The sequence below is a fragment of the Vicugna pacos genome, chromosome 6, assembly GCF_048564905.1.
Source record: "Vicugna pacos chromosome 6, VicPac4, whole genome shotgun sequence".
Lineage (NCBI taxonomy): Eukaryota > Metazoa > Chordata > Mammalia > Artiodactyla > Camelidae > Vicugna > Vicugna pacos.
In genome coordinates, this window is record NC_132992.1 from 28,708,404 (window position 1) to 28,731,121 (window position 22,718).

Here is a 22,718-nt window from a genome sequence, read left to right on the forward strand (position 1 = left end):
CACTGATGCCTTCTTCAAAGCCTCCTAAAGCCACAGGGGCATGTTTATACATCTTTGGACCAAGTAGGGAGCCATTAACCTTTCTACTGGTTTTATAGCAGGTATCACTAAGAATAACTATTTTGCTTAGAGCTCAGAAGAGCAGAGGTGCTTCCTCCCAACCTGTGTGGCAGACAAGACCTCAGTCCAAGGCACTACCATCAAACCACAAAGCGTTTGTAAGCCATGCTACAGAACAGCCTGGAAGCCACTGCTTTCTGCAAGTTTGTAAGTGGACCAAACAAAGTACCAAATGAGATCACTAATTTGAGTCCTTTTAAATGGGGTTGTACAAATTGACATAAAGTTGAAAAGAAGAGATGAAACAAAACAATGGCAAGGATGCCATTGGGTGGCCTAAGAATGGCTCTGGACGCTGTGGGGAAGGGAGGTGCTGAGCTAACTGTTCCAGCCCCCCACCCCCACCCCAAACTATCCAATAAGCACCAACCTAATTTAAAAAGCCCGCTTGCCATGTGAAGGCAGTCTCAAAACAAGTCCTCTAGCCACAACAGCGCCCCGCCTTGCACTCAGCTACTCGTATCCAGGCGTTCTCCTGGATCCACTGCGAACATTAGGGGAAACGGCAGTGGACTGGGATGGTGTCGTGACTAACTGTTGGACTGTCGGCCACAAGGTCAAGTGGAAGGGCACTGAAAGGAAAAAGAAAAGTATGACCCTGGAAGAGTGGCTTAACCCCTCCGACCATCCTGCCTTTCCTTAAAAATCTTAAAAATGAAATAAATTTGAGCCCCAAAGTTTTGTGCTAAAATAAAGGGCAGCCTATGCATTTGAAATATCTGGTTTACTGAGTTTCTCCCTTCAAATTATCTTCTGAGGCTCCCAGCTCCTCTTTTTGATCCCCCAAGGAATTTTTTTCAGGCATTAAAATCCAAATGATGTGCTGTTTGACTGGCATACACCAAGACCAATAAGCACTTTAGATGTTAAAAAGACAACTAGTTTGAGGACCTTGTCCCAGAAGTTTTCCAACATAATTTTTATTTCCAAAGGCCAGTGTAAAGTTTGGAGAGTCTTCAGAATTGCGCCCCTTCTCTGAAGTCCTCTCTTGTAGCGCTGTGTCCCCGAAAATCAGAATATTGATTTTAAATGCTGGTACAAACTGGGCAACCGTGGGAAGACCTCACAAGAGGGTAAGTAGAGCACAGAACAGCCCAGTTAGGGAGGAGATGTGCTCTGTCAGACACCCTTCCCTGGCGCTGCTCCTCGTTGGCATCAGGCAGGGAAGATCCCTTTCACACCTGACACAAGCAGGCACTGTCCTTCTGAAATGTGAGAAAGCAACCCCCTGACGCACACGGGGGGCCTCCTGGCAGGGCCGAGTGAAGCTGGAGAGACTGAAAGCTAAGCTGGCAAGGCCTGTGCTAGGAAGGGACTGTCTCCGTGGACCACTAGGGGAATCAGTTAGGTTATTTCCCCAGGGAGATGCAATAGTCTAAAATATATTACATAAAATTGCAAAGAATTATCGTTGCTCATGATGTGCTGACACTAAGTTCCCAATCTATGGGCCACAAAACCATGGAACAGACTTCGGTACTACCTGCTCCTGAACTGCCTTGTTTCTGCCCGTCACACGTATGCCCCGCTAGCACAGGCTAGAAGTGACTGATGACTCTGTATTTTGGTCCTCAGCCCTCTAGGATGGATGCGAGCTCTAGGAGAGCAGGGACTAGCTTTAATGTTTGGTCTGTTTTGTCCACTGCTGGGTCCACTCTACCCAGAACAGTGATGACTACATGAGAGGAACACAATCAATATTGTTGAACGAATGCATGATGTTTGAGCGCCTCACAGATATAACACAAACAAGCGCAGTGACGGGGCTGTGTTCACTTCTACAGTTTAGAGAGGATGGTTCCACGACCACAGGGGACGAGGCAACGCGGTAGAATGGGAGGACCGGTGAGTCAACATCCAAGTCTTCTCTGTGCTATTTACCGAGCAAGCTACCCTCTCTGAATCCCAGTCCCATCCTCATTCAAGCGGAGACGGCATTCCCTGCTTTGGGAACAGAATTGTCAGGAATCACACAGCAAGTGCGTGGTCTCGAAGAGGTTTAAATCTCTCGGGAACGTATAAAAACACACGCACACGTACCGCGTACCACGTAGACAAGGACAGAAATGTGAGTACAAGGATGGAAGCGTTTGGGAACAATTTCAAACAGGAACGGAAAGGACGTGCCCACTTCTCAGCCTCTGGAACAGTTCTTAAAGCTGCTGCTCCCTAATTTCACACCACATTTCAGGATGAAAGTGTCTAAGCAAGAGATTTCCTTGATAAATGACATTATTTTTACTTCTTCCAGAAAACAGAGCCAGAGTCACATTCGGGGCTCCATAGTGTTTGGGATCCAAAATTTGGGAAGGTCGATAAAACCCTATCAAAAAAATGCTTTCTCTCTAGTCCTTATCACTTGTTTTAATGTGGTTTACCTGCTATACTGGATGCAAGTCCTTTAAATCCTTTCTGGAACAAGGCAGGATATAAACCAGTGAGCGATCAAACAAAAGAAATGATTTTAAAAAATAGACGGAAACATACCCACCCCTCTCATAGATGATTAAAACAAATGAGAATGATCAATGGTTAAATGATTAATAAATAAAAACAGACAGAAATAAGTGAATGATTTTAAAAAAAAAAAAGGAATCTACCCACCCATCTCACGGGAGCTTTTGGGAGGATCTGATAATGCACATGGAAGTTCTTTGTAAGCAATCACGTGTTTCCACAGATGTCAACGCAGTTGATAGTTCTCATCCACAGCTTTCTCCAGCCAACGCCAACATGGCCTCTTCTGCCCTTGAGGCAGTGAGGCCCTTGACTTGTCACCTCCACCACCCTGCAGCTAAGCCACTCTCCCACATTTGCCTCTTCTGGTTGAGAGGCACAGACAGGCAGGCTAGGAGTTTTAGAAGCATTCTGGAATTCTACCTTCTTTCTCTCTGCCTATTTTGAATGAGAAGGGTAGCTCTACATTTTGAAGAAGAAACCTATGTGGTTCTGAACTAATGTCGTTCCCAAAGAATGAGTAAGACACTGATCGGGAAAGTCCCTGATTCATGAGCCCAAGGACAATGTTTACTGGTGTCACCAAGGACGTGTCCTGGCACCCACATTTCTTCCCAGGGGAGGATTCTGATTTTGGGTCATAGTCCGCTCAAGAAATCAACATTCTTACTAAGAGTGGACAATGTATTTCCTTTCCATGTATCATGTGAAATGCTCGCATGTTTCTTTATACTAGGGAGTGGCTTCTTTATGGGATCACGAGCCTGAGGGAAACTGGGGGAAGTCCAGGTACTGTAGCCTCTTAAAGGACCTTCCGCTATGTGGGCTACTCAACAGGTGGCCCTACTGCTCTGGCTCCAGTTTTTCACACCCTTCCTACCACCAATAACAGAAGGGCCAGGAATGAGGTGCGGAGATGAGGGACAATGGGTGCAGCAGTCAGACTCGCCTTTGACTCTGGGGTCTGTCATTCTCTGGCTGACTGACTCTGCAATTAACTTCCCTTCTCTGACTTCCCGTCCCTCATCTGTAAAATGGGGATGACAGCCATTGTAGAGATTGTGGTTTGAACTAGATAAAATATTTATCAAGTGTCCAATTCAGTGCCAGGTACGTAAGTGCTCAATAAACAGCTGTTGTTGCCTTCACCATGGTATTTAGCCAATGTCCACAGGCACGCAGTTTGCTACGGCCCAGGCAGGGCCAAGAGCAACAGAGGAAAATGAAAGGAATGGAGGAACATGAGAAGAGAAAACGAGCAAGCGCCAACACTGGGAAGAGGCCTCCAGGAACGGCTCGGTCGGTGGGAACACTATCTCTGATGGAATTAGGTTGCTGTCGGGTAATCGATCTAAAGAGGAGGTGGGAGAGGATGCATCACCACCTCCTGGCCGCGGGACTCTGCAGCTGCTGCTCCTTGTCCCTGCGAGCCGCCTCCTGTTTCGTTCTTCCTCCCTCTTGCCAATGCAATGTGCAGCCTGTGCACACATCATGCTTCAATATTCCTGTCATGTCCTCCTTTGCCATCCCCTTCTCGGGACCAAACTGTGTGTCCCTCAAAGCCTCGCCCAGGATGCTACGTCTTCCTCTTATCTCATTCCTCCACATGGACACACGGAGCCTAAATTCGCCTGGCAACTCTGCATTTTCCTGGTTTACTAGATAGCCTGACTCCTCCCCGCAGCGAGGATACCATTGCTGTCTGCCAAACCAATTCTAATCAACAGAGTTCTCAAAGTATGAGAGCTACAAATCAGGGCTCCCAAACATACTCAGGCTATGGCTCTGTCCCTCCCTGTGTGAGAATGTGATGGCCAGAGCAGTGGCAGAGGCAAGAGAAAGGCTCAGGGCAAATGCCAGGAGGCGCAGGTCCTCAACTCTGCTCCAGACCTTGGCCATCTCTGAACTAACCTGAAAAGCTCCTCCCACTGCAAGTTCCCAGAGATTTTCATGAAATTTTACACCTTATCTATGCTGTCAGAGGGTGATGTGCCTGGACTTCAGTCACTCCAGAGAACGTCGCTGTCCTCTGAGGTGGCAAATGGATGGAAAAGAGAAGAGTGGAGGGACAGGAAATGAGAGCTCACCCCACACCACATTTCAAACTGGAGAAATCTTCTGAGGATCCTGACCACTCACCTGAAAGCTCAGAGAATCCAGAACAGCTGGCTCGAGAGAACACTCACAACAGATCACATACTGAACCTCCTTGTTTAACAGACAAGAATGATGAGGTTCCCAGGAAACGGACTTACCAAGAATACCCAGCAAAGTGGTTAGTGGCCAAGCCAAGACTAAACTCCAGTTAGCTCTGGGCAAACTAGAAGCTTTGCTAAAACTTAAAATCAAATTTTTGTTTGTTTGTATTTTTCCCCTGAGGCAGATTCCTCCTTTTATGCATGCATGTGTACATTGTAAGGTTTCCAAAAATTTTTCTAGTGAATATCCCCAAATATACACAAAAAGAGGACCATATAGTACAGCCAGTCAAACGCATGACCTCAACAAAATAATTACCAAGATTTTGCCAGACTTGTATCTTCAAATCCGTGCCTTTATTTTCACTTAAGTATTGTAACACCATTCCCAGACATGGTATCATTTCGCCCCTGCATTCGCCCCAGTGTGTATCCCTTTAGAAATACGGATATTTTCTTACATCAGTGATCCCCATAGTTTTGCTGGGTCCCACCCTCCAAGGCTTCTTATTCAGTAGGTTTGGGGTGGGGCTGCGGATTTTCGTTTCAAACGCAACCCCAGGTGATGCGGGTGATGCTAGCTGGAGGTCACACAATGAGAACCACTGTCTTACGTACTCACAATGCCATTATCACACCTAACAGATGTATTACCAAATATCTGTCGACACTCAATTTTCCTGCTTGCCTCAAAAATGTCTTTTTACAGATGGCTTATTTCAATCATATTTCAAAGTCCACACAGTACATTTGGTTGCCATATCTCTTCAGTCTCTTTTATATATTTGCCAGACCAATCGGTCTCCCCTCCCCCTCTCAACCTGTCTCTTTTGTTTACTGCCTTATAAACGTATCAAGGTTGCTAGGAGATGAGATCTTAATTGTTCTCTCCACAAAAAAAAGAAATAACAAAAAAGAAATATATGATGTGATAGAGGTGTTAGCTAATGCGATGGTGGCAGTCATACTGCAATATACACATGTAGCAAATCAACATGCTGTATACCTTGAACTGACACAATGTTCTACATCAATTCTATATCAATAAAAAAAGAAAAAAGAAAGAGTCCAGTACAGTTTGCTTGTTCATAGTGTTACTTAATTCATCCCTCCAGTTAACATAGTTCCTGTGAACTGGAAGTTAGTCCCGAATGTCTGATTACCTATAGATTCAGCTCCTTGGCAAAAGTACTGCAAAGCCCCAAAGATGGGGCTGTGTGTGGTAAAATGAAGGTTTAAACTTTAAACTCAGATCTGGAACACAGTTTTGTATGTTTGGAACATACAGTTTTATATTTTTGGAACATGTATTTTAAAATGCTACCTTACCTATTTTTAAACCATTTTAAAATAATTCATGCCCTTTATACTAAAGCATACCTTCCTCCCTTGAAACTTCACAGATCCCTCTTTTTCCCTAAAGAAGGAAATAATTTCTCAGATTCCTCACTAAGCCACACACCTGGGACCTAGTTCTCGATCGCACTGGTCAGTTTATATACTCGACCCAAGTATAATAAAACTACATGTAAGTTAACATTTATTCCATGAAATGCCTGCAGCCTGATGAGGAAAATCATTTAGCAACCAAGGCTGCTATTTGTAGCTACTACTGTCTTGAAACCCACCTCTAAGCTTCCGATCCCAACAGGCAGGTCCTCTCACACACACCAAGCAGGAGGAGCCTGCCTCCCAAACAAACAGGCAGGGTGGTGTCTGATGGGACCCTTAAGCCAAAGAAGAACAAAACAAGCTGTTTGGGGATGAAATGGGATCTGATGGATAAAAGCGATGAGAATGAACCAGAAAGTAGAATTCTTCTTGAGAATAAATTCCGATTCCTAACATCTAAAAAGCGTGGATGGCATTTTAAGGCATTTTGGCAGATTAGACTTTTATCAAAATGGTTTATACTGACAAAATGACCTTCTCAGTCATAAAAGAACACTTACCTAATTGAGCAATTTTTTAGTAATTCAAAGGATAAATACACAGAAGCCACAGTACACTGTACTGGAGCTGTACAGCTAATTTCTTTGCACAGCGAGGTGAGAGGGTAAAGCACAGACTCCTAAGGGTTGAATGAAATTCCATGTAATTAGCCTAGCACAGTAGGGGATGCTATAATTCATGTTAATTCCTCATGTCTCATTCATTCAATTTTATGAACCTTATTGTTGGATTTTCCAAAATTCTATGCCTAGGGAAGGGAGAAAAGAAAAGCTGGATTCTGACGATCAATTGATTATTGATGAATAGATTCTGCTAATCTTTTCTGTAGAAATGGAGGAACAGGAGAGATGAGAGGATATACTGGTCCGTGTAAACAGAGATAACATAAATTATGTACACTGGAGAAAATTCTTGCAGTCATTTAAAAAAATAACTGAGCTGTAATAATCAACTCTGACCAGCAGTGGGGCATTGATCAAAAACTTCATTTTAGATAAGAATTTTCACGGCAGGAATGAAAAGCTTCAGCAATGCAAAGTCCTATTTGTTGACCCACTAAACTGCTAGAGAAAAATTATTTTGTTATCAGCATTTTTTAATATTCTATACTCATTTTTAAAAAAAATTGGTACTGATGTAATGCTTACACACTTGGTTGGAAATAATCCTTGTTAAAGCAGCATTCTGTAAGAGCTACTGTTTCTTCTGTTTTCATTTGTCCTAGGTATCAAAATGTTATTTGCAATAATTAAGTACAACCTCTTAATCTGTAATCTTAAGCATTACCCAGGGCAGGGACTATTCCTTAAATTACGACTTTATGGTGGCAATAAAAGAATTAATTAACAATGAAGAACTATATATTGTTCAGTGCACATTAACCTAAGCATAAATATATGCAACACAGTGTAAATGATAAGTGATAGAGTGGGTTTTGATAGAAAGTTCTAGATCCTCTTTATTAAAAAAACAATGAAAACCCCATGACCAGTATGTCTATGAGAACTATTTCAGCTGAGGTCAAATCCGGTATGGAAGCTACTTCATCCATTGCTCAGGTACAATAATCACCCCCTATCATGGTCCCATGCCAACTTTCATTGATTTAAGTTGCTCCTTTGTACCAGAAACATTATGAATATGGACAGAAAATGATCAGTTTCTCCTAAGTTATCCCTCCCTCACCCTTTCCCCTTTGGTAACCATAAATTTGTTTTCTATGTCTGTGAATCTGTTTCTACTTTGTAAATAAGTTCATTTGTGTCATGTTTTTTTAAGATTCCACATATAAGTGCTATCATATATTTGTCTTTGAGCAGATACAAACTACTATGTATAGAAGAGATAAACAACAAGGTTCCACTGTATAGCACAGGGAACTATAGTCAATAGATTATAATAACCTATAATGAAAAGGAATATGAAAAAGAACATATATATGTATAACTGAATGACTATGCTGTACACCAGAAACTAACACAACATTGTAAATCAACTATACTTCAATTAAAAAAGAAAAAAAGATCAGTTTCTTGTATAAAATTGATTAAAGTTCCTTTTAAGTACCAAATCTTCATCAGAATTTGGAAGGAAGTTTGCTCCCTCCCATATGCTGTATAAAATATTCACTCACTACCAGATTTATTTATGCTGGTTGGGTACTGGGAATGTAAACATGAAGAAGCCAGAACCCTGTATTAAAGAAATTCACAATCTACAGATTCCAGCTCTAGAGAATCTTCCTACTGGTCTTTTCTGAACACATACACAGAATTCCAGCGATCCTTTTGCTAGGCTATTTCTATAATGAGTGGTGAAGAAACGAAAGCAAAGAAATTTGTTGTAGAAATCAGAAACACTTCTGTCTTCACTGGCATATCAAATTAAGACCAACTGTTCTGAATACACGATAAAAAAAAGTAATTTTTAAAAAACACTTACTGCAGGGCAGTAACAGGAAGGTACTTAAAGCTTCAGTGGGATCAGTAGGAAATGCATATGTCAGCACCAAAGAGAAAAATTTAACTAACAGTTGCAGTTTCTTTTGGTACACCCTAATGACAGGACTGCTTACAGGGTGCCTGGCGTCTTATTTATTCTTCACAAGAACCCTATGTTATTATTCACAATGCAGAGAAAGCTGAGACTGAGTGGTTGTATAACTTGCATTAGACCACAGCAGCAGAATTCAGACTCAAATACAGATACTACCACCCATGTTCTTCCACCATGCCTCCTTCAAACCGAACATCCATTCAGTCAAGTACAGAGAAACCATATGGTTTGAACAACTCTAATTTATTTAGTTTCAATAAATCCTAGTCTTACATGGAGACTAATGTATGAGATTCCCAGGAACCTTTCAGAAAGATAAGACAGCATTTTAGTCATAGATCGCTGTTCCAAAAAAATAGTGAAGAAAAGCTTCTTTGTTAAGCGACACTTCAAGCATCAGTTAACTCTGCAAGACGAGCAACACCCGGGTGAATTCTCCGTTATTACAATCACAGAATCAAAATATTTAGAGATAAAAGGTCCTCAAGGATTTTTGTCCTCAAGGATTTCTTGTCCTCAGAGATTTCTTCTGTTACTCGCTTTTCACCAATGAGTAAATAGAACTTCAGGGACATTACCAATTCTATTTCAATGATCATATAAGATCCTTGCACTTAACAAATTCTTTTTTATCGGTTACTTAATGAGCAAGTAAATTTTTAATTTATTTTTCAAGCTTTTCCCTCTTACTCCGTATTGACCATGTCCCTAAATAATTACAGTGCTCTGGGATGGAGCTGCTTTATACCCTTGAGTTAGGTGCTAATGAAAGTTAATTATTAATCATACAAAGACCACCAGGTAATTTCTTACTAGGGAGATTGCAAGGGCTCCAAGGTAAATACCTAAGGAGCTATTGTAACTCAAAGTCCCTGAAAAGCCAAATAAGTTTCTTGTTACCTTCAAATTGGTAGTGGGGACAATATATGGAGAAGAGGAAAGAACCAAAATCAAAGTCGGAAAATCTGGACTATTCTACCACTAAACAGTTATGACCCTTCGGATGGAACCTCACTGTCATTACCTGTACCATGAAGGCACTGGGCCAAAGTACCTAGCTAGCTTTACTATTTTATAATCACTGTTTAAAGGTGACCAATACCAACTAAGTCATATACTCCCATGTGGAGTTTGTGGAACTGCTGCTGGCTTTTAAAAAAAGAAATAAGAAATTTTTCAAATACCTTGAGTATGTATGCTTCCAAAGACTTAGATTTCCTGAGGGAGATATTTTATTTTTTTTAATATGTCAGCATATTTAATCTCCCTAGGCAAAGTACACTCCTTTCATTTTCTTCAGGATTAAAAATAAATCCTGGTAGCACCACTAAAGCAGCAAAATCCCTGGAAGAAACGCGATAAATAACAAAGGAAAATAACATTTATTTTGTCTCTATGCAACTTTCTACCTATGGTAAAAAGAACCAGCTTACCTGCTATCCTCCTTAATTAAACTGAGGGTGGGGACCACACCTAACCATATGCTCCACTGCAGGTAATGAGAAATTAAAAACTCCTTTCAAAAGTAGAGTTTATCTTGAACTAATTTTGGTGGATACACCAAAAAGAAACAAAGCAACAATTGCAGAGCGTTTGGCTTTTTAGCCCTCATTCTGAAGGAGGGTGATCTTCAGAAAAAGCCACAGGGGCAAAGAATTGGTTCATTCACCTACCGAATATACATTTAATAGTCAAGTGTCAGACACTACAAGAAATGTCAGAGGCACACAAGGAAACATCCTATGATTCCTGCTGTCCAGAAGCTCATAATCTAGTTAGTGTCAGAGATTTACAAATAATTAGGACAATGCCAAGTGTTTTGAAATGAAAGAAGCACATAGTCTGATCTGGAATGTGCAGGAGGAAATGCTTAAGTCTAACTAGGAAGGTTAGGAGAGCTTGGTGGAAAAGACATTTGCGCTAGATCTTGATGGATGAGTTCATAGTTGGTTCACCATGGAACTAGCACGTGCAAAGGCACAGAAGGAGAGCAGTGAAGAAAGGAAAAAAGAAGGGAAGAAAAAGAAGGAAAAGTATCATAAAATGAATTTAAAATAATTTTTCCAGTCTGATGCGCCTGAAAGAGGATCTTATTTTCATTGTCATTTTCCTAATTGCTTGTGAGATTAAGCAGATTCACATGCATTCACATTCTCATTCATCATTCAGACTTTCTCTCAAGTGAATTAACTGTCTTCTTTGCCCATTTGTTCCTCCTGGATATTTTGCCTTTTATTTATTAATTTATATGAATTCTTTATATATTTTGGATGCTAATTCTTTTTCAGTCATAAGTGTTGCAAATATCTCCTCCCAGCTTTCCTTATTACTTTTTAAAATGATACCATTTGTCATAGTCCAGTGGTTTTAACTTAATTTAATTTAAATTTCGTATTATATTCATACAGATAAATTTGCCAATAATCTTCTTTATGATTTGTGCTCTTAAGAAACCCTTTCTTAATCTTTGCATATTTTCTACTAAAAGCTGTCAAGCTTTGCTTCTCACCTTTGGTTCTAAATCCACCTGAAATAGATATTGTGCATGGCGTGAGGTTTATTTTTCCTTTCCATATGGCTAACCAATTGGCCCAGCATTATTGACTGAATAATTTATCCTTTCCGAGTCTTTGTAATGTCAGCTGGTGCAGGTAGGATTCCCCGGGAAATGGACCGAGAAGAGATTTCCATGCAGAAGGTTTAATGGGAAATGCTCTTGGGAACAACACCTACGAGAGAATGAGGGAGGCAGGGAGGCCTCAGCAGATCACACAGGGAGCTCTGGGGCTGGGGTGGCCCTTCAGAGATGTCCTGCGCAAGGCAACAGGACTGGGCATTGGTACCCTCACACGTAAACTCGTCATTGGATAGGGCTGCCCCTGAGCAGTGGGTGGAACCTCCGTCAAGGCAACTTCCTTACGCAGAGGGCAGGGCCTGGGGAGGGACTCAGCTGTTAGCCATCAGTCAGCAAGACTGCAGCAGCTGGGTAGTTGAGGGAACGAGGGCTTTGATCTTATGAGGGGGATTTGGGTGGTACACACAGCCCTCACTGCATGGCCTTTGTTAGGTACCCTCTTTCTAATTTTTACTGGCTCACTATTCTTTTCAATTCTTTTTCCTGTGAAATAATTTCCAGATAGGTCTCCATTCTGGTACTCTGCATGTAATCCCATCTGTCAGTAGCCCCCTTCAAATACACAGCTATGATCACATCAAAACCTCCAGATCTATTAGACCGTATAGCTAGAGTAGCACATTTTCTCCTTAATATGAGTATCTACCACTAGTGTCACCTGGCTTTGTACTTTAAACAGCCACCCTACCCAACTGGCTCAACATCAATATGTTGTCATCTAAAGCTGAAACCAAATTCTCCCGTGTCCTCTACTTGTAACTGGATATTTTAATCTAAATGCAAGATGTTTCCGGTATCCTCCTGACTTTAACCTTGTTCCATTTAGCTTAGGAGGAATTTAACAAGCCTTGATTCTGTCACCTAAAGCCTTCATTTTGGTTTTTCTCCGAAGTTGATTAAGAATGCCAACAGATGTTGGAAAGAAGAGATCTGAACAAGACAGGGAGCAGTGATGGGTCTCGACATGATGATATCTTTCTACATTTTAACACAGCACCACTCATCAACACTCTGACCATGACTGTTGGCCTGGTTGCAGACCTAGCATTTCTCAGTATAGCAGTTGTCCTCCCGGTCATGTGGGACAGGAAGCTTTGAGTGATCCCTGACTCTGTTTTCTCCCTCAATTGCAGATCCAATCAAATACATCTAGTTTTGAGTCCACTGTGTTTTGGAATCTATACCTCGTTACCACGAACGCCAAGACCGATACAGAGCTGTTTGATTCTTATCTCTGTTATCAATGTATCATGTTCTCACTACTGCCAAACCTATCTGCCTTGAAATACAAAGCTGAGAAAGTTATGACCCTTTACTGGTTGCCCACCTGGAAGAGATGGCAATAAATAGTGCCCCTGGGGCATGAGAAAATACATGCAGTTTCCCAGGACGCGGTCTGCAGAGGATGTCCATTTAGCTTGGGATGTCTTTGGCATAGAGACTTTAAGCTCACTAAGGATAACTGAAAAGTGATTCCTCTTTTTGAGGCTGCTATTTGTAGTCAGAAAGAGTTCCTTATATTTGTAAAGCACTCTTACGTATGCTGTCTCATTTAATTCTCACAGCAACTCTGAAAGACTGCTATTATTAATCCATTGTTAAGTGTGAGCGTTGACAAGGTTGTGTCTTACAGTCACACTGCTAGTAACTGACAGAGGCAGGATTTGAAGTTGGGTTCTCTGATTTCAAGGCAGAGTCTTTTCCCCAACCCAGCGGAACTGAACAGTTGTGTGAATTATGGTCTGTTTAGCATGAGAAGAAAAAAGGCAGGTGAGTTCTGAAAGGGTAGCCTCCAAGTCTCTGAAAGGAAAATACTGCCCAAAGGACACAAGGAAGTGATTTTCCTCCAATAACACGGAGGCTAAGATTTAACAGTTTCTGCAGCAAAGAGGCAAATGCTTTCCTGATTCAGGCCCTTGGTGAGATTACTCATACATTATCATATGATTTTCTAAGACATTTGCTCTTAAAGGAATTAGAAAGATGACAACAAAATAGTAGCACTGCTCCTTAGAATAAAGCTGCAGATGTGTGATTATAATATCTTAATTACTTAGTAGATGAAGTCCTATAACTCCACCAACAATATTTGCTGATAACATAGAACTGCTTCTAAAAAGCTATACACTGAAAGCCTAATGGATGCTTAAGTACAATCTGGAGAAGTAGCATCTTGGATCACATGACAGCAGCTGGCACTTGGCAGGCATCAACAGTTATTTGAAGACATTTGTATTGAGGCCAGAAATGATTAATATTATGATGAACAGTGAAAAAAGCTGTGATTACAGCAGCAAGTGCCAGACATGGAAATATTCAAGAAAAGCACCCTACCTTCCCGTATTAAAGGAATGCCCAAGAATTGGTTGTCAGAAAGCTAATAAAATTAAGAAACTTTTCATGTTTACAAATGTAAAGGTCTCTGTATCTGTTAAATTCTATAACAAATATTCAAACTCATTACAGAAATGGCTAAGTGAATTCAATAATTTCTCAAGGATAACTCATCTATATCATTTCCCTCTAATAAATATTCACAACTAAAAGATTTTTAACTCATCTAATGTAGCTATACATCAGTATAATAATTTATGTTTTTAATCTTGGTCTCCACTAAGGTGGTTAAGCATGGACAGCTCAGCCCCCACCCCCAGAATTTCTGATTCAGGAGGTATGGGGGATGGGGCCCAAGAAACAGCATTTTAACAAGTTTCCAACCGTGCCTAATAATGCTGCTTGTCCAGGGACCACACTTGATAAACACTGCTCTACGTCACATTGACCCTCCCACTGGTTTCTGTCATCACATTTCATTTTGCCATTGGTGAGTTTCTTGTGCACGACAAACAAAAACTCATTCAACAATTAGTCATTGGGCTCGCGTTTATGTAATACATGCTGTAAGCTATACCAGATGTGATTTCACATATTAGAGACACAAGAACAAGGCTTAGACTCTGTGTCCATGGAGCTTATATTCTAGAAAGACATGTAAATAAATAATATGATATAATGTGATAAACATCATGTGTAAAGTTCCACACATAGAATGAAAGTGTTCATTCTGCAATGAGGGGAATCAGAAGGCTTTATAACAGAGACAACATTTAGGACTTTCAAAAACCTTTTTATTTTGCAGTAATTTTAGACTTAGAGAAAAGTTGAAAAATAGGGGAGTTTTCCATACTTTTAATTCAGCTTCCCAGCATTATGCAAACACTGATATTTTGCATAACCAAGGTTAAGACCAATTTTGAAGTATGCATAAGAATTTGTAGGGCTATCTCACGCAGAGAAATAATATATGAATAAAACCACTGAGAGAGAATATACTAAAAGTAATATCTAAATATTTTTGGAGAATTATATGCTAGACACTGTGCCAAGCCCTTTAAAAGTATTATATCACTGAATCCTTACAACAACCCGTAACTACTGTATGGGTACTATTATCACTCTCTCTATAGATGAGGAAACTCAGGCCATTGCCAATCTTGTAGTAGGTAGCAGAACTGGGATTTGACACTAAAATGTTCAACTTTAGCACACATGCTGTAAACAAATATGCCATGGTTAGTATGACCTGGAAATGAGAACAGTCTATTATGAAGATAGATTAAGTTACATTAGGGAGAGTTGTAGGGACAGGGTTTTGACAGTGGAAGCAGAAGACAAGACCAGTATGGGGAAGGAAACTCGTAGATAATGGAAGAATACTGTGATAGGCAGAATTCTAAAAGTTTCCTAGATTCCTTAAAAAATTAAAAATAGACTTACCATACGATCCAGCAATCCCACTCCTGGGCATATATCTGGAGGAAACTAATTCAAAAAGATATGTGCACCCCAATGTTCATAGCCACATTATTTACAATAGCCAAGATATGGAAGCAACCTAAATGTCCATTGACAGATGACTGGATAAAGAAGCTGTGGTATACACAATGGAATACTACTCAGCTATAAAAAATGATAAAATAATGCCATTTGCAGCAACATGGATGGATCTGGAGATTGTCATTCTAAGAGACGTAAGCCAGAAAGAGAAAGAAAAATACCATATATCACTCATATGTGGATCTTAAAAAATGAGACAAATTAACTTATTTACAAAACAGAAACAGACTCACAGACATAGAAAACAAACTTACAGTTAACCAGGGGGAAGTGGGTGGGGAGGGATAAATTGGGAGTCTGAGATTTGCAGATACAAACTACTATATAAAAATATGTAAACAAGATCCTACTGTACAGCACAGGCAACTATATTCAATATCTTGTAATAGCCTGTAATGAAAAAGAATATGAAATGGAATATATATATATATTTTATATATATATATAAAAACTGAATCACTGTGCTGTACACCAGAAATGAACACAACACTGTAAATCAACTGAACTTCAACAAAAATAAAATAAAATAAAATGCTCTCCTATATTTCCGTCTTCTGGGGGACATGCCTAGCGCAGTCCCCTCCCCTGAGTGAGGACAGAGCCTGTGAAGATGTTGGCAATCACTTCCATGATTCGGTTAAGTTATATGACAAACGCAAGGGAATTCTGCTGAAGTCATGAAGGTCCCTGGTGTTACCACGCTGCCCACTGGTTCAGGGTCCCTAATTCTCATGCCATTACCTAGGTCTGCCCATTCCTTTCCACTTCTGCTTCCACTCTGGGAACCCTGTTCCATAAAGCATTCTTTAAGGATCCTGCTCTGCCCAGTAACAACAGGAGCCTTATGGGCAAATTAACATAACTTTGAGTTTTGTGCACAGCTTTTGGAATTCAATCACATGGCCTCAATTTATATTTGTATTATATACAACTATTCTAGCAACAATGCTTTCCCTGTTTGAAGCTTGAAAGCAACCTCAACAGTGGGCATCTGGCACCCAGCAGGTGGGCCTCATAGGACCCCCTGAATTACAGCCTAGAAAAATTATATGTACCTGCCTAGCCTTCCAGTTCATCAACATGTTGGGTCATAAAGCGCACCTTGGTGCAAATGTGCTAGCCTTTGATTATGCACGATGAAACATGGTTAATCTGTGACCACAGATACATGAAACGGTGAGCCGCCTCTGGCTTCCATTTCAAGTTGGATCACTTGACTACCCCTTAATGACTGGCTTTGACAATAAAGTCAAGTCTCATTTAAAATTTAAAAAAGGTCTGTTCTGGTAAAGTTGATCATGTTGTAAAGTTATTCCAATTAAGAGAACAGTCTGTTTGTTCACAAAAACACCTGGCTTTCATTTAATTTCATTCTCATCCTCTGAGAGCACGTTCAGATTCCTAAACCTATGCAGAGATGAATAGTTTTAAAGTTATTCTGTGATAATAATCACAAAACAGGGCATGAAAGCAGTTTCGTTTTGTTTAATGTAGGCTACATGGGAAATTTTTGCCCCTGTTACCAGTTTGTAGGCCAAATTTTCTTATCTTTCATCCACCCATTTACTAAAAACATTCATTGAATACAAGCCATGTCATTCACTGAACCTGATTCTGGGGAAATAATGATGAATGTGACACCATTCCTGTCTTTGAGAAGGCCTTTTAAAAATTAAAATGAGGAAACATCTATTTTAATTCTGATGTGTTCTATCATCAGCAGAAACAGTTTCCAAATAAAGATGAGACATCAAAGGAATGGCGGGGACAAGCCCACTTCATTCTGCTGTGCGACACGGCATGCCAGCTTAAGGAATTTCCAACCAATCTCTTTAACTCATCTTAGGGCAATTAGTCACTCACAGTCACTGCCTTGTCATTTGTAAATTGGAGGGTTGTTTTTAATTTAAAGTCAAGAACCATAAACATTTATTTAAACCAATACATGTTGTCTGCCTTGTGACATGCCATTCAAGGAACTGCATATCTTCCATCCAAAGTATAAGATAGGGTCCCACATCCAAAATCTTGATGGGAACTCAAGACTGATACACAAAACAATGAAAGAATATTATGAAAAATATGTTCTAACATAAGATGCAAATAATCAAGGTGCAAAACTTATCATCTTGACAAAAGTATGATATGGAAATCAGGAGGGATGAGATTACTATTAGTTGCAGAAACTGAAAAAGTTTTATAGAGGAAGGTATGACTTCAGGTGGTTCAGAAAGATGGGTAGAAAGAAAGGGAACTTTTATTTTTCTTTCCTTTTGCTGTATCATTCTTTAATTTACAATTTCATGTTGAAATGGCATTAGTTTTGGAAGTGCAATTCCAATTTCTTTGTTAGTTACTTTAATTTAAAACTAAAACTCCCTCGATTAAATTCAAAAGCTACTAAGTGGACCAGTTTGAAGCAATGCTCTAGGGAGCGTATCAGAAGTATGATATATCATCATCACCTTCAACTTTTTTTACAAATTAGGTCGAAATTCCAAAATTAATCTACATAAAACAATAAGAGACTGGAGGCGTGGCCAAGATGGTGGAGTAGGAAGACCCTGACCTAACCTCCTCCCACAGGCACTCTGAAATTACAGCTGTTTACTTACAGAGCATGTATTGATGAGAAAGACCATAAGACTAGTAGAAAAGATCCTCTACAACTAAAGATAAAAAGGAGCCACAACGAGTGGGTATGAGGGGCAAAGATTCCACATAGTGACGACCCACACCCCACCGTGGGTGGCACGCAAATGGGAGGAAAATCACAATAGCAGAGGTTCTATCCAAAGATCCAGAAGTCTGAGCTCCATATTGGGTTCCCCAGCCTGGGGGTCCTGTACCAGAAAGATTAACTCTCAGAATGTTTGGTTTAAAGGCCAGTGGGGCTTGCTTTGGGGAGAGCCAGAAGGCTGTGGGAAATAGAGACTCTACTCTTAAAGGGCGCCCACAAAATCCACATGCTCCAGGACCCAGAGCAGAAGCAGCAATTTGAAACGAGCCTGGGTCAGAACCATCTGCTGATCTTGGAGAGTCTTCTGGCGAGGTGGGGGACAACCGGAGCTCACCCTGGGGACAGAGACACTGGCAGCAGCCATTTGAGAGCTTGTTCTGCCATGAGGACACTGGTGCTGGCAAGCACCATCTTGGAATCTTCCCTCTAGCTTATTATCTCTGAGATCTGGCCCTGCCCAACAGCCTGTTGGCACCAACACTGAGATGCTTCAGGCCAAGCAACTAACTGAGCAGAGGCACAGCCCCACCTACCAGCAGGCCTGCAGTCTTAAGACCCTCTGAGCTCACAGCCACCCCTGGGCCTGGCCATATACCCACCAGAGGACCCAGGGCCTGGCCCCACACACTACCCTGGAGCCCATCCCTGCACACCAGCAGGCCAACACCAGCTCTGGGACACCTTGGGCACCTCAGTCAGTGGTCCTGGGATCTGGCCCCAACCACTCACAGGCCGACACCAGCCTCAAGACCCTCAAGACCCTGTAACCAGAGACCACAGGACCCAGTTCCACCCATCAGTGAGCAGGCACTAGCCCTAGGACCCCCCATGCCTTGGCCTCACCCACAGGCCGGCCAACACCAGCTCTGAGATTCCTTGGATCCTTCAGCCAGCCACCCAGGGACCCAGCCCCACTAACCAGGGGGCTAACATCAGCTTTGGGACACCACAGACACCACAGCCAGCCATGTCAGGAATGGGCCCCACCCATCAGCAGACTGACAGTAGATCTAGGAGCCCTAGCCTTACAACCACCCACCCCAGAACTGGCTCTGCCCCCTAGTGGGCCAGTACTGGCCCCGGGACCTGCCCTCTCCCCAGGGCTCAGCAGCCAGCTGCCTCATGACCTGGCCTTGCCACTCAGTAGCAGCAGCCTCCGTACGAGACAGGACCCGACAACCAACCAAACTGGGGATCACACTCGCCTACCAGACCACCCACAGCAGTCACCCCGCCACATCAGAAGGACCCACATAATCCACGTAGAGGGCACTGCTGGAGCACACAGCTCTGGTGACCAGGGGAGTGAGCTGCTGGGACACACAGGACATCTCCTACAAAAGGCCACTTCTCCAAGATCAGGAAACAGAATCAACCTACCAAATACATAGAAATAAAAACAGGAAATTAGGTAAAATGAAGTGAAGGAGGAATATGTTCCCAATGAAGGAATAAGATAAAACCCTAGAAGAACTAAGGGGAGTGAAGATAGGCAGTCTGCCTGATAAAGAGTTCAAGGTAATGATTGCAAAGACGTTCAGAGAACTCAGGAGAAGACTGGAGTTATTTGAGGGTTCTCCCTCCAAATGCAAAACTCAACCTCAGAACTTTAACTTAGGTTTCAAACAAACAAAAAACCCACATCATTATATTTTCGTTAAAACATGGGACACCTGGATGGTCCAACTCACGGCCCTAGAGTGAATAAAATTGTGTTATACAAATCATGAAAATCTGCGCCTCCGTGTCTGAAGCCCTCCCTCACTTGCCTGGCGTGAAGTCCAGTCTTTTCTCAGGCTCTGCCTCCCCAGTTGTGCCCTCCAGGGGTCCCACAAGGCTTCTGTGCTGGGGGCCTGCTCTGTCCCGCTGCTGCCCTTGGGTAGCTAATAACCTCTTGGAGACCACTAGGGCTGGAGCTCTGCCCTCCCTCTGGCCAGCAAGAAAGCTTCTGGTCTCTTGAATCGAACTTCCACACTGCAAAGCTGTCGGGCTTCTGATGACAAAGATCTTCCTTCCCTTCACGCTAAAGCCCCTTCTCCCTGGAGTGTAAGGGCCTCCTTAGGAGGATGAGGAAATGTCTGTGCACACACTTTTGGCCCTGACTTGTTCTCTCATAATGCTTCCCCTCTTATGGTCCATTGTTCCTCCCTATGGTTCAAGAGCCTTCAAGGACCCCACGAGTCTTTCCACATCCTAGACACATCTGAATCTCACTTCTGAACCTAACTTCGAGTTCTGCGCTGGAAGGCTCTGGGCCATACAGAAAGCATCTGGTCCAATGTCCTGGAACAATGTGACTGGAAAAAACTCCCAGGCCCTCCTAGGAGAGTGGAGAGCTCCCAGCACTTGCCATGGCAGGAGGCTGAGGTGCCAGGGCACACACAGGAACTCCTAATATCACAGCCCAGAGGCCGTGGAAGTGACTTAAATATGGCTTTATTCCCATTTCCGAACCATCTAACGGAAGTTACTTTCCTGGTACATGATCAGAAAGCGGATGCAGTAAGACAGGCTGGAACAGTCATGTACCTGATAAAAGCTATCAAGAGGCAGAGAGTAGCCCCCGAGTCGTGTTCATTATTTTCAATAAGCACCCTCTTCCAGGAGAGCCCATGAGAAATGAAATAAAACATACATCCTAAACATTCAGTACTCTGCTTTATCAATATGATAAAATTCTTGTAATCCAATTACAATCTTAAAAGTTTGTCTTTTTTATGCCCAGTAATACTATGAGGCAGAATGGCTGAGTTATGCTAAAAAAAAAAAAAGATGTGATACATTTTTCTTCAAAATTTAATATCTGTTTATTTATAAAAGAGTTTGCTCTTTTAAGATTTTTCAGAAGGCATAACTTTTAGATGCAGTGTTAATTCTGCGATTCTATGTCTTTAGAATCATTTTAGATAGATGTATAATGGCCTAGGGCCACAGACTGCCACCCCTGCTTTAAATCTCGTGCTCTGAATCCAAATATAGAAAACAGCCAAGTGAAAAACAACTCCATAGAAGGTGCTATCCTCAAAGCACAACTAGACGTCAATCTGGGAAAAAATTCACATATATAGAACTGGCTTGGGATTTTAAAACAACAGATTGTGGCCATGGCCCTGGCCTCTGAAACACTCCCTTTTGGAAAACAAAATTTGAATGAGAGAAACACTCATCATCTATTTTATATGGAAACTGACCTCCAAACGCAAACTGTTCATTTCTAGAAAATCTATTTCATATTTCATATGCTAATTAGCTCTTCTTAATTTGAAATAATTGGGGACGATATTTTAAAATTCTTTTCATGCTTTTCACAAAAAGCAACTGAGTACAATGTGCTATCAATCTCTGTTAAATATAAGAGCTTTGTTTTTAAAGACTAGAAAATATTTTCTGAATCCGCAGGCTGGAAACTGTATCACAAGATCTTCCAATTCTTTCTTTCACTTCCTCCAGTTAGTACTTTTCACGATAAAAGAAACAGTCAACCAAATTAAATGTAGTGGTAGAAAGGTCATATGACAAAGAGATGAAACACTGCAATCATTATTTATTACCAAGATAATCACTGTCCTATATAAAAACATACACCTGCATGCACACACACACATTCTTTCTTAACCTTTTGTTCTTTTAAAATTCCACTCTCTTTCTTCACTTCTTGGTCTTCCTGGTGCAGCCTACCTACATCAGCTTGTCTCCCATGCCCCTCCAAATCTCCTCTGACCCTGCTCCATTCTTCCTTGGGCCCCGGAAGGCTGACCTTGTAGACATCCATCCGCTCCCTTACACTTTGCCTTCTGGTTGGTTCAGTCAGAGGCAGTTCCCAGGCAGAAGACTCGAGGAGAGTGAGGCCCCAGAATTTGTTCCCACAGCCTCTTCCCTGCTAAGGGTCTCAACGACCAGCCAGCATTCCTCCCATGTGGTCCTCTCCTTCAAGCTTCCCTGTCTGGGTCCCAGTGACCACTGCTCCCTTGCTCCTTCAGGCCTGGGGTGTCTGTTCCCTGTCGGACCCTATCTAACCCAGGAGCCTTCCTGAACTGCCTTCTTCTCTGGGTTTATGGATACTGCTCCATCCTCATCTAATTCTGCTTCTCCGACTAGTTCCTCATGGGCGCTGCTTTCACAGCTCTCCAGCAACCTGCATTTCCCTGAGTAACGATGCTCAAGTCTCACCGTGGAGCTTCTTGCTTCATTTAAGGACATGGGGAAGACACAGAAGAGCACTGCTTAGTTATAATCCTACATGCACCCCACCCACAGCCACTGTAGGTGGTGTATTTAGTTTTTTTCTTTAAGAAATCGTTAAATCACTCTTTAAAAAATCATCAAAGTGACACAATCACTACAACTAGTGAAACAGTGTAAAAATATGTACAGAAAAGAAGTAAACGCTCTTCCCCAGTGCTTCTGGGTCCTTCCCCTCACCCCCCACCTTCACCTTGCCTTGCCCCAAGATAAAGAATGTGAACAGCCTGGCCTTTTTCTACACCTGTCCCCACGATATTTTAACCCATGCTAAACATATATCCTCACACGTGGAGAGTGGTGGTACTTGCTGTCCTTTCAAACACAGAGCATGTTTTACATTATTTGGCAACTTGCTGGATAGAGATCTAGTTCAATCCTTTAAATAGCCTCATAATATTACAGAGTATCAAATACTATA

At 41.8% G+C, this 22,718-nt stretch overlaps 1 protein-coding gene across 18 annotated transcripts in view; it reads right to left on the reverse strand.

Moving 5' to 3' along the window:
* Nucleotides 1-22,718, reverse strand: part of FMN1 (formin 1) — a 432,624-nt gene that overhangs the window by 368,239 nt on the left and 41,667 nt on the right. The gene's annotated exons all lie outside the window — the stretch shown is intronic.